Here is a 13,022-nt window from a genome sequence, read left to right as displayed (position 1 = left end):
GGAAAGTAAGGCTTGACAGGAAAGATAGTTTAAACTTAAAATAAATGTTAGTTAAAATAAATATAAACCCTACAACTTGCCTAAGGGAAGGGAAGATTTTGTCGAGATCTTTCTGGAGAGAACTGACTCGTATCTGCCTTGCAGATGCAGGAAAGCATTGCGTGTGGAAGAAGCCATCATTCCTTAGCTGAAATTTGAAATCAGAATTTAACGAATTTATTCACTCAGGAACTGATAAGGAAGAAAAGAAAACGTAAGTTCATGAGAAGGAAAAGAACAGACATTAATGATATCTTCTTGCAGTATTAAGATTCTGCTTGATAGGAAAGGACAGGAAACAAAACCTTGTTGATTAATTGTAGCGCTGAACAAGGATGAACTGAAATTTAACATTAAAAAGGATTGAAACTGAATTACGGGGAAAAGCTCATAATGATATCTGAACTGTAACTCAAAAAACTGTCAACTAAATATTTGACTACTGGCTGATGCATATCCTAAATAAGGAACAATTTGATTAAATGGAATCCTAGGATTTTGAGGTCTTAGAAAAGTGCATAAATTAGAACATAAGTAGCCGGCAAACCTGCCTGATGAGTAGGATGGGACCAAAGAAAAATGTATAAGTTATACGTAAACCTGAATAGAAAATGTAGTGATTGTTACAAACAAACAAACAGATGGGCACATATTTTACTGGTATAGATTTGCAATAAGTGAATTTAGTTATGTTTCTAAATACGTTGAGAGCTATTTCATGATTTAGTAGCGAGTTTAAGTTTAGAGAGAAAAGAAACCCAAAAGTCTTTAAGGATACAATATTGCATATGACATAGCAATGTATTTTATTTTATTTGTTTTTTATTTTTAATTAGCCGTTTGCCGAATTAGTTTCAAACATAATAATAGAAGAATTCGAGTGAATTATACTAATCATTTGGAAATATGACGTAATTACTGACTTACTAACCTTTATCGTGGGAGAAATTTAAAGGCAAAAGTTCTTTCGATTAATAGATCTATACGCAGATCCATTTTAACTCAGTGCTGTTCAAGCACCTCTTTTGATCAATGTGCGTAGCAATGTCATCAAATATTCCACTACAAACCTTTCAGAACGCCCTTGTTCAGAAGAATGGCAGATGAACCACTGTTTATCAAAAAGGAGAATATTCATTGGAATAATGAAAGAAAGTATATGAAAGTTTTTTTCAGTAAATGCAATGCTATATTATTATAAATCAAAACAGATGGCTAATTTTGATCTTAACTTTATTTATAAAAATTCTTTCGTTATATTTTTAATTAATTCATTAAAATAAAAAAATTACATTTACATGCATTACGATATATAGATCCGTAAATTACTCTATACTCACAGATTCTTTCTAGGATTTTGAGCCCAAATGATTAGCCAAAAGGAGCGTCAGCTCAGAAGGGCTATTAGTGTCGAGACGGGTTTTTGCTTTGAATGACTGTAAAAGGTTATAATAAAAGAAGAGTGTATAAAATGTAAAAATATACTTTTAATTTAATAAGTCTAATAAAATTGTATTTTAAACAATTTAAGACTGAACTTATTTATCATTAACAACAAAAATTAAACTGATTTCGAACGCAAATGAAACATAGTACTAATTTATGCAATATGAAATTTTTGCAGCAATAATTTCAAAATAAAACTTACATTTCCCATTTTTTTGCAAATAATCGTGCTGTGTTTACCAAAAACATTTTTCTCGCACATAGCCCTGCAAATTTGTGTGGACTTTTCAAAGACATATCTTATCGGAGCCATTTTATTTATTTCCCTTCTAGAAGGGTGATCTCTTATGTCATCAAATATCAAACATCTCATTAGAAATAAAGACATTGTTCGATGAAAAATGTCAAGCACTGCTCCGTCAGTCACCCAAAGGTAGAAAATATTTACGTGCGAAGCTTTGTGGAGTCCTCTAAAATAATGAAGACAGATAAATACTCTGATTACTGTAATATTTGTGGATGGAGCATCTCTCTGTCTTCCAAATTTAACGGCAATGGATTCGATATAAATGTTCGCACAATCTACTAGAATTTTTACTATTATTTTATCCATAAGCAGTTGTCAAGAATTCATAGGGGAGGACACAAATTTTGCTTCACAAACATTTTAGAGCAATTTTCTCACAATGCTGTGAGCAAGAGTTCTCACAGCAAGTCTTGGTTCATTTTTATTTCATTTTGTCACATTATATTTGCCAAGATAACAGTTCGCTGACGGACACAAAATTACTTAATTCATTACTAGACTCACCGCTTGAGTCTAATGCCTCTTCAGAATTCGATTGGGGGATCACTAAACTGTTCTTCACCATCTTTTTCTTCGTCCTCTTCATTAATTGCATATTTATCATTCGACACTTCGGCTAATAGTTTTTGTAATCTTTTCATTTCATCGTCATAACTCAAATAGCAAGATCTTTTTGTAACTGCCTGATCTCATTCACAATTTTAAATGACAATGCGAGCACGCGCCTCGGGCCTGGGAAGCCCGGTTACTCAGTTTCTGAGATAAGATGAAGGGTTAAATTCCGGAAATGTTTGTGAACGACAAGTACATGACCTTAAACGCAGCTACTGAGAAGGTCGAAAAATTTCACCAAGGGGAGAGATTTTTGTATTATGTTTTTGTAACGACCAGGCCTCGCAGGCCCGACGCGCGTTCTCGCGGGTTTAGGCCTTGTATTATTTTTAAATAAATTAAATAAAGGTGAATGCGCTTGAATGTAGGTATGTTTCTCGAATTGTGAAAAAAAACGAAGGTATTCAGAGCCATGAAATTCTGAATAACGTAATCCTCCACCCAAACATGGGCACCTGGAAGCCCAAATTTTGAATTTCAAATTTGTTTTATTATCTGTCTCACATTTTGCAAACTTTTAAGGAATTTTTGATTAACAAACTCAACGATTTCAAAGCGAGCAATGGCAAAACTTAGCAAAAAAAAAGTATTTTTCCTCCTGAGATTATGTGTTTGAAATTCTAAAGACATGCTCTTTTTAAATATTTTGTGATATTGCTATTGAATTACATTTTATGTGGTTTAAGTCTGAAGAATGCGATATTTAATAAATAAAGGTAACACACAAAACGTTAAAAGAAAGCCTTTTGGAGTAATATAAAATCTTCAGATTTTTAATACATTCATGCTAACATTCCGAATACATGTTAATACAAGAATAAAATAATTCAACATTATTTTATTTTTCGAAGGTCCAGTGTATAAACTTTCTTTTTTGAGTATGATAAGGAACATAAGAGTTATCGCATAGATTTTTATTATCATATGTAATAAACTAAAGGACAATATTTTTGTTGTTAATGGTTTTGTGAAATTTTAATGCAGTTTTAATTTAATAAGTTTGAAATTCATAAAAACCTAAACACCGATATTTCTTTGGAAGTTTCTTGCAGAATAATGCATAATAGGAGTATTTACTACAGCGTGAGTAATTTTTGCTAGTAGATATTTTCGTCATTTTCTTTATAATGTGAACTAGAATTCTTTTACTGTGCTCTTTATGGTTTCAAATGCTAATTTATTCTTAGCTACAACAAAAGCATATTTCACAGTTAAGAGCTTTAAAGATTTGCTCTCAGTTTTCGATTTTTTGCGCGTTTTAATGATAAAGGATAAAAGCAAGAATTAGAGGTTCTGATCCGACATGAGACTTTTGAGTTTACCTTTAATCAGAGAAATTTTGGAATGTTTTTCTGTTTACTACATTAGAGCAGCGGGTGAATTTTCGAAATAACGTTCAGTCTTCAAGTTGCGTTCTGGAAAAAAAAAGATAGTTAGTGAAGATATATTGGGAGGAAAAGAAAATAAATAAAAACGAAAAATAGTACTAACTGTAATGTGTAGTAAAAACATAATAAACGCAAGAGGGAAAACTTAAAGTGCTAGACACAGAAAAACAAAATAAATGTAAGTAAAATCAAGATTGGATTTTAAAAAAACAACACTTAACCATAAAATGAAAAAGAATAAGAAAACTGACATCACGCGAATCTCTCTTTAAGATGATGGAAATAATATTTGTCCGAGATGCACGCCAACTTAGGATTCAGTAATTGGTGAAATTCATCACTTATTTGGCTTTAATTTTAAAAGACAAAGCTATGAATTATGAGATACAGACAATCGCTTTTCCATTTTAAAGATTTATAATTGTATAAGAGCTGCATTATTTCCATTGCCCTAAATAAAGAGCGCTGCTCCAGTCGGTAATGCGAAGAGAGCAGACCGTAACTAGTTACCACGTCTTTTGTTTTATGTTTACGTCCTTCATAAATCTTAGATAAATATCACTTTCTGGAAAGAAGAATCTCTCCATGCAAAATTCGTTGTAGGCGGGAGGGAAATTTGAAAAGTTTAAATTTTTTCCCCACTCTTATTGTACTCTTAGGCAAAATTAGCAAAGTCTCGGGGGGATTGCTAAGGACAGAAGTTTTAATAATCTAATCAGGATTACTCCTGAGTCTATCTCTTTGTATAGACACGAGATAAAAGTCGACAGCAGTGACACCCACACACATATATATATAGGAAAAACTTAAAGTGCTACATATATATATATATATTTATGTTGCGTAAAATATAAAAATCACGATGGCCTTGCTCTATGCGAACAAGCAATGTCTAATTAACTTTCCACAATTTCAGGATCTGTTCCCTAGAGCAGCACTTTCGAGAACATTCGAGCATATTACGTAACCGCTCTTATAAATAGAGAACTCGCGCCATTTTGCGTCAGAGACCGCTTTCTGCCTCTACTGCTGTTAAGACCTATGCTACTGCTCTCATCTTCCTCCCTTTGTAGACGCAGCAAATTTAAAGTTAATCTTATTTAGTAAAGAATGATGATATGTCTTTTGAATTGAATAAAGATATGGAGCTATAAATTTAAATCTTTCTGTGTCGTCATTGGATGCCGCCTTAGACTCAACCACAACAATGTTCAGAATTCTGATGTATGTTGATGAAATGCCAAGTTTCACTTATGTGCCCGACTGCCAAAATATTACATATATATATATATATATATATATATATACACTAGCGGAAGTACCCTATAACAGTTAAGTTAGATTGAGAGTAATGTATCTAAGAGAAGAGAGTACGTTACCCCTGTAATCCTTATCTAATAGCGATTGCAAAAAAATACGATTCATAGTCATACATTTTTCAGTCTTATTCGGTATGGAACCCACTCAAAAAATTTCCATAGAAAAATAAACTAATTCTCTTATTATATCAGCAACAATGGCACACAGTTTTTAATGATTTTAGTCTTTCTAATCAAATGGTAAAGCTCAAGTTCCATCCAATATTTACTTTCAATTTTAGTCGATTAAATGTGGCAAAAATGTTTCATAATTAATCAGAAAGCCAAAACGTGAACAGACACACAGACATTCTTCTTTATACAGAGAGATTTTGTAAAACTTACAAATTTTTGATTAACAAACTCTACGATTTGAAAGCGAGTAGTGGCAACACTTTTCGAAATAACGCATTTTTTTGTCCAACGCGTGAGATTGTTGCCACTCGGAAAAATGACTAAGAAAAATAGTGTTTACAGAGATTTTAATTCATATCTCGACTGATTAAAGTAGTACGTAGTCGAAATGGCTTCCCACGAATTTTTGGAATCGGGAATAATGTATTTAATATCTGTCAATGCTATGCTTATTTCATCGTAAAATATAGAAATTTTTTTTATTAAAAAACTCTAGGATTTGAACGCGAACAGTGGCAACAACTTTCGAAATAAAGCAGATTTTCATATCCAGATTGCAAGACTGTTGCCACACGGAAAAGTAAGGGCGAAAATTATCATTTTTTCGAGTTTATTATTAATATCTCTGATTTTAGCTACTTTTATTTTGGAAAAAAAATGGATGTCGACCTTTTGCAGAACTCAGAATAGAATTGTAGAAAGTTTGGTGTTAGCTGTTGTAGTGACTGAGTTATTAGAGGAGAAACAAACAGACTTTCTTCTTTATATATATATATATATATATATATATATATATATACAAAAGAAGAAAGTATATATATAGTATATATATATACACTCTTGCGCTGTGTTCTTCTAAAAATATTTTTGGCAAATTAGTGTTATTATTAAGCATCGTTTTCTTTGCACTTACGCGGATACAATTCGACAGCAAAATCAGAATATTTTTAAAAGCAACATAGCAGCATATATTTATATTTCACGATGCAGTGCTAAGTGTTGGCATACATTTTTCTATTTTTTCATTCTCAGTTCGGTATATCAATGTACAGTTTTCTTAGTAAGATGGTTTACAAAACTTTTTGTTGTGTTTTTACTAGTAACAATTTGCGTATTAACTTTATTTTTAAATATCACGTTGCAAATAAACCACAGAAAATTCAATTCAACAGCAAAATCACAAAATATTTAAAGCCAGTATATCTTTAGAATTCCCGATACAGTGTTAGAAGCTGCCATACATATTTTTATATTTACTATATCATTTATCTAAAACCTAGCTATTCGCGAGATCAGCCAGATAAATAGTTATAAAAAAGAAAAAGTATATAACGATTTAAATGAGTCTAGCTAGTGCACATTTTCTAAAATATTGAATATTTCTGTTAAGGCATCTCATGATTTTAATACAACTTCATTAAAATCAATCGCATTAAAAAGTAGTGTTTAATGCTTTTAAATCGCTTTATTTATCACTCAGTAACCTGCCAGATTAAACTTGAAAGTATTTTGGGCTTTACTCAATAGCAATACGCTATCTCGTGGATGGCAAAAGTATTTATTTCTGGTTGCGACAAGACATTGCTTTCATACAACTAAGTTTCACTTCTAAATAGTTTGACCTATATATATATATATATATATATATATATATATAACTTCATTCATATATATATATATATATATATATATATATAAAGAAGAAAGTCAGTGTGTGTGTTTGTTCGCTAGTAATTCAGTGCCACTATAGCTATCGACACAGAACTTTCTACAATTCTTTTCTGGTCCTGGAAAAGGTCGACGTCCAATTTTTTTCTCCCCCCCCCGAAAAAAAAATAACTAAAATCAGAGCTATTAATTAAAATCGCTTAAATCGCTAAATTTTCGCTCTCATTTTTACGAGTGGCAACAGTGCTAATATCAGCAATAATGGCAACAGGGCTATATCAGCAAAAATGGGTGCGTGCCTTTGTTGCTAATATAATGAGAAAGAATTAGTTTATTTTTATATCGAAAATTTATGTGGATTCCATATCGCTCAAAGTAATAATTTATTTCGCTCAAAATATGAATACATTGTTTTTATTTTTGATGACCCAAACGGCAATTCCATATGTCATATGGGTATATATACCATATGATTCTATGATTAAGTAGTCAGTTGTGGTACATGTATTGAATATCACTTTGTTTCTTTGGCATTTTTCATACATTACAATGATGCATCATATTCCTTATGACGTGTAATATGCTATTATACAAATGTTCAAATGATGTCATGGATAAAATAATGCATTACTCTCAATCGAACTTAACTGGCATCGGGTACTCCCGATAGTTTGTAAATAAGGAAATCATTAAATGTTATAAAATATGAAATAAATAATTAAAAAAATAATTAAAAAAAATCTAAATTCGGTCCTCCAGGAGCACATGTTCTGGTGGACGACTATGTTATTCAAAATTTGATGACTCTAGGTACCATAGGTTTTAACAGTGAGAGGAACATACATGTATACAGGCAAATTCTTCATTATTTAATTTATTTAAAACTAATACAGGGTGATAACAATTGGCGGCAAAAAGTAGAAAAGGAATTCAGTCATCTAAAGTGAACCGGAATTTATAGGGATAAGCCACAAAATTCCGTTTCGAGACTTATTGGCATTCAAGGTTATTTAAAAAAATAGATATGTCTAAAACAAAGAAATTTATTTAAAGGAAATATATTATAAAATGAACAAAAGTGCTTTTAATGTAAGCATAGTTTTCGGATAAATTAAGTAATTCATTATCTAAATCGGATAAGAAAAAATGCATTTGATTAATTACGAATTCTTAATCAGTATAATTTTAATTATTGGGAACTAGATGAAACGCAGTAAAATGTAATTATATTTATATGATTATTACTTGAATAAATACTTTCTGTTGGCACAAGACACTACCCGGACGAAATTAGAGCTAGGTTTAATTTAGAAACAATTTAATTAAAATAAATGTAACTTACCTTTCAATTTATTCGTCACTGTTGTAGCTTAAGAGAAAGATAAAACATGCTGAAACATTTTTAGAATTTTCACGGCAGATTTAAAGATAGTGCCATGTTAACTCAATTCGTTTAACGGGCAACTGACTGCAATTCCGCTGAAACCGACTTGCCTAAATGTGATGTAAATTAGGCTTAGTCAGAAAGAAAATAAAATTGCACATTATACACGTAATCTGTATCTTGTAATGTAATAAAAAGAGTTGTAATGCAATCTACCCCTTCTACAACTTTACCCTTTTGTTTAAATTTCAGAACTCTCTGAGATGTGTCAGCAGCAAACTTTGTGTAAGTAAAGAGCTAAACAATCAACTAACTGCATCAAAATGTCTCGGGTGGGAAAATAATTTATTTTCTCCTCCATTTCCAAAGCGACCGAAATATTTTCTCTCGCCGTTTTAATTAAGAGTCGACTTTTGTGTTCTCGCGTAGCAAATGAGATAAATGACTCATAATGTTGCGGCTAAGATAATTTAGATTTTAAAAGCAATTTCTACGGGGCAACATGCTCTTTTCTAATACATCTCATTGTAAAGCAAGCGAATTTCCATCGGTGTTCTGAATTGTGTCATGGTAAAGCGAAATTTCGGAAGTTACTAAGAGTTGCAAGTTATTAAAATCGGAATATTTTAAGTAAATCTTAAAGTCTTGTTTGTGTCAAGATATAAACAGCGGATGTCAGTTTAGCATAATTTGTCACAAACACAGTAACTCAAGCGATGTAAGGCATCCATCGTAGGACTCTGAAGCAATGTGGATTTTGAATGTGTCAAACTGTCCTAAACTTAGCGCTGCAAATGGCAGGCATCACCGTCAAGAAAGATAAAGCACTTTCGGTAAAGCCCACCTGAAAATGTCCAAGAACAGTAACATCCTTTAAATTCCTTTCTGTAGGAAGCTACAATAATAAATATGCTAAATATATAATGGTACGGTTAAGTAATGAAAGTTGTCTTGTAAGTTTCTGAAAACTGTCTTGAGTGATAACTCTCAACTTACTAGTTATCACATTTGCCGAATAAGGTAGCAGTTGCAGATAATTCGAGTTTTAATCAGATTTTGTTTAGTCTGTTATGGGTAAACGGCTATTATTGAACATCACAAAATGTGAAGTCTCTTAAATTGAATTCAATCCATCCCCCTGCCAGAAGTCCATTTTTTAAAGTATTTGGGATTTTTTATATTTCTCAAGAAACGCTTTTACTCTAAGAGTCTATGAGCCACATAGTTTTTTTTTAACTGAATGTGCATCTTTGAAGTTATTAATTATTTCTTAATACAGGAGGCAATAAACGACTTTTGAGTTTGAATGCAGTTTCTATGGGAATAAGATGCCACACAGACTTCAGAGAAACAGAGACTAAAATTGAAATCTTAAAATCAGATTAAAGTGGTAAGGCAAAATATAGCGTTGCTAACAATAGAGTAATTCCTTTTACGATCGTTGTTGCATTTGCCTAAAGTAAAGAAAATATCTGAAAGACTTTGGAAGCATCAAAATATCATTAAAATGTTCGAGAAGCAGATCATTTTCATCCAGAAGAAAGATCAGCTTTATTTTGATTTAATTATGTTCGTGACTACGCAGTTAGTAAATGATAATGATTTTGCTCAGATACGAACAGTAAGTTAGCTTCTACTAAACAGCAACAGGTTAGACAACCTCAAATATTTCCAAAATTAATTTTTGGCCCAACAGTTGGTGAAATATGATTTATTTCTCAAACACCATACTCAAATGATTTTGAAAAAAATTTACAAGGTCGCAAACCAACTACATTTTAAATTTTCAAGAAATTCTGTTTTCATATGCGACCGACTTGCTTAGTAATAAACTAATTAAAACTCTCGTTATAGACAAACCTATGTAGCAGTTATACCAGAACTTGTAAGTTTAAAATGTGACTGAAAAGGAAGAGCTAGATAAAAATACATGACAGAAAGTTTTTACCAAAATTAAAAACTTTTATTCGTTTTTGATAATTGCACTTTATATTCCCACTTTGAAAATTTCTCCTTGTGCTTTTTGTCTTCTAACGCAACATTGGTGATGCTATTCTTAGACAAGGCCTCATCTGAAAATTTTAAACATTTTCACTGTAATTGATTATTTCAAAGATTTATTGAGAACATGTATGATAATTATAGCACTAAAACTATTGTGGTAAATGCTACGGAAAGTATAGGCAGATATCTTGTCTCAAATATAAACGCTACAAGTTACTTCCTGCATTTGAGATTTTCAATCAGCATCATAGCACATGAAGTAACTGATACTCTCTTTGAGATAGAAAATCAGAATACAGACAGTATCTGAGATTACGTAAAAATCTTTCTGGGTGTGGTGTATTTAGTTATGGCAAAGCACACTAGAGCTATCTGCCTAAGGGGAGGGATGCCTTCGTAGAGGACTTTCTAAGGGAAACTGGCTCGTATACACGTTACGCATGGGAAAAACCCCGAAAACGCCCATGCAGCCAGCCCGTTCGAGGGATTCGAACCTCAAATCTTTCTGGGAAAGAGTATCTGAGATTACATAAAAATCTACATAAAAAAACGAAAAAAAGAAGTTTTAAATATAGTTCAATCTATAATTCAAAATGTGTTATCGAAACAAAAAAGGTTCCAACTATGAATTTATTATTCCGACTTAAAGAAATACTATTAAAAGCCATGGATACAAAATATCTGCTTCTTAGAATGCCAGATGCTGCAAAAGCAGCTTTGAAGATTTGAAAATGCTTTATGGACAACACATTTTCTACTGACTACTTTTTTAAAATGAATTTAAATACTATCATTATTACAGTGCAAATACATTTACGTATCGCAATAAGTACTGACATTGGTATAAAAAAGAAATATAAAATATGGTATTTTTCTTTAATAATAATTCATTATTTTCTTTAATAACAATTTATTTCTTCACTAATTTATCTTAATTAATTTTTTATTCTTTAAATTTTTTAAACATTTTTTCATTTAAAAAAATTTTTCGCTCCATTGATATCTTGACTCCCGCATAGCGCAATATAACTTCCTTACCCAAGATATTCCGAGTTATAAAAATTTCGCAAAGTATTTCAAGTGAGATAATTTTCAGAGATACATATCACGATACAATTCAGTGAAAGATTTAACAAATTGTTTTACGAATTCAAGTTTACTAATTTCAGTCAGATATATTTCCCAAATTAGCCGCTAAAATATGCCTTATTTTGCTCAATTATGTGCAGGACGATATTAATAAAAATGGAGGGATAATTTCAATTCTATCAACTACTGCACAAAATGTCACTTTTTTACGCATATTTATTGCAAAATTTATGCAATAAGTTTCCAGATTTTCCTTTTTCTTCATTATATTTGAATTTAATATTTGATCATAATTTAGAATTCTTATTTGTGGCATGACAAAAACGGGTGATGGCGTAAAAAAATAAAATCCATTATACTGCTGTAGTCGAAAAATCTGAAAGTTTTACACTTTAGAATTGAATTATTAAGAATAAATTAAATAAAGCCAAGCTCAGTTTTTCAGACATATTAAAAGTTAAATTTAAACTGAAAAATGAAGTTTTACATGTGATTTAACAAATATTTGAGTTAAGCTCAAACACTAATCTTACCATCTATCTTCCGGACGATCTCTTGTTCTTTCTTTATTCGTCAAAACCAGAATGCTTCGAAAATACAACAGTATAAATCAACGAAGTTTTGATTTTAATTCATTTGAAAGTACCGAAGCAACACAGCTAACAAAACCCACTTCCGTTTTCTTGTGGGATCGACAGACAACAATAGATGAAATTACGAGTATTTGCAAATCAAAAGATTAAATTTAAAGCTGACGCTACTATTTCAGTGTTGTAACGAAATATGATAGTAGAAGAAACGTCTTAACTAGTAAGAAACACCGCTTTGGCCGGCGAAATAGCGAAACTCTCTCAAACGTTTAGATTCTTACTCCTATGTAATTCTTTCTTTTTTTTCCTTGAAATGTTGTGTATAACCATAACCTTAAAAAATAAAATTGATTTTATTTGCTCATGTAAATTATATTTTGATTTGAGCTATGCATTAAGTTCACTTCTAGGATCAATGGAATATCCAAGCAAATATAAGACTTACGCTGTTTTTGCACACTGTTGTTTCCTAACAGATCTCTATCACGAAGACTGTTGGCCAGGGAATCATTGGCTTGCGGTAATTGCTGCAACTAAATGGGTCCAAATAAATTACATTGCAGTATGGGTAGAGGTGTAATAGTAAATGAGAACTTGCACCGCAACATTGATTTTTCATTAACTTTTACGCTCTGGCTTGTATGGTCATTTAGGCTCGAAAGGAATGCAAATTAAGTCGAAGAAAATCTTTTAAACTGGAGAACCTTTTAATTGGTTCGAGAATGGCTAATGATTAGCCTTATGGTTCTTACTTCCCTCCCAAGGTGAGAAGAAAAAAAGGTTGCATATTTACCAGCTTGCCCCTAAGTTGTTAATGATGGTGAAAGATAGGGCAGAAAGAAGAAGATAAAGAACCTCGTTCAGTTTTCAAAGCGGCTTTTAAAACCGGATTTTCTAACAAGCATTAAAATGTTATTTCAGTTCTTAGCACATACGCAAAAAATATGAGACTAACAAGAGTTAAGTAAAATGTACCCAATTTCGAAATATTTTAATATTTCG

General features: G+C 31.5%; 1 long non-coding RNA gene across 1 annotated transcript in view; it reads right to left on the bottom strand.

Annotated features, from left to right (window-relative positions):
• The window catches only part of LOC118183699 (uncharacterized), a 342,152-nt gene that overhangs the window by 184,681 nt on the left and 144,449 nt on the right, over positions 1 to 13,022 (bottom strand). The gene's annotated exons all lie outside the window — the stretch shown is intronic.

The sequence above is a fragment of the Stegodyphus dumicola genome, chromosome 5 (assembly GCF_044657685.1).
Source record: "Stegodyphus dumicola isolate Sdum_Otavi_A_Nest chromosome 5, ASM4465768v1".
Taxonomy (NCBI): Eukaryota; Metazoa; Arthropoda; class Arachnida; order Araneae; family Eresidae; genus Stegodyphus; species Stegodyphus dumicola.
Note: the sequence above shows the minus strand (reverse complement) of the source record. Positions and strands in the feature narration are given on the sequence as shown.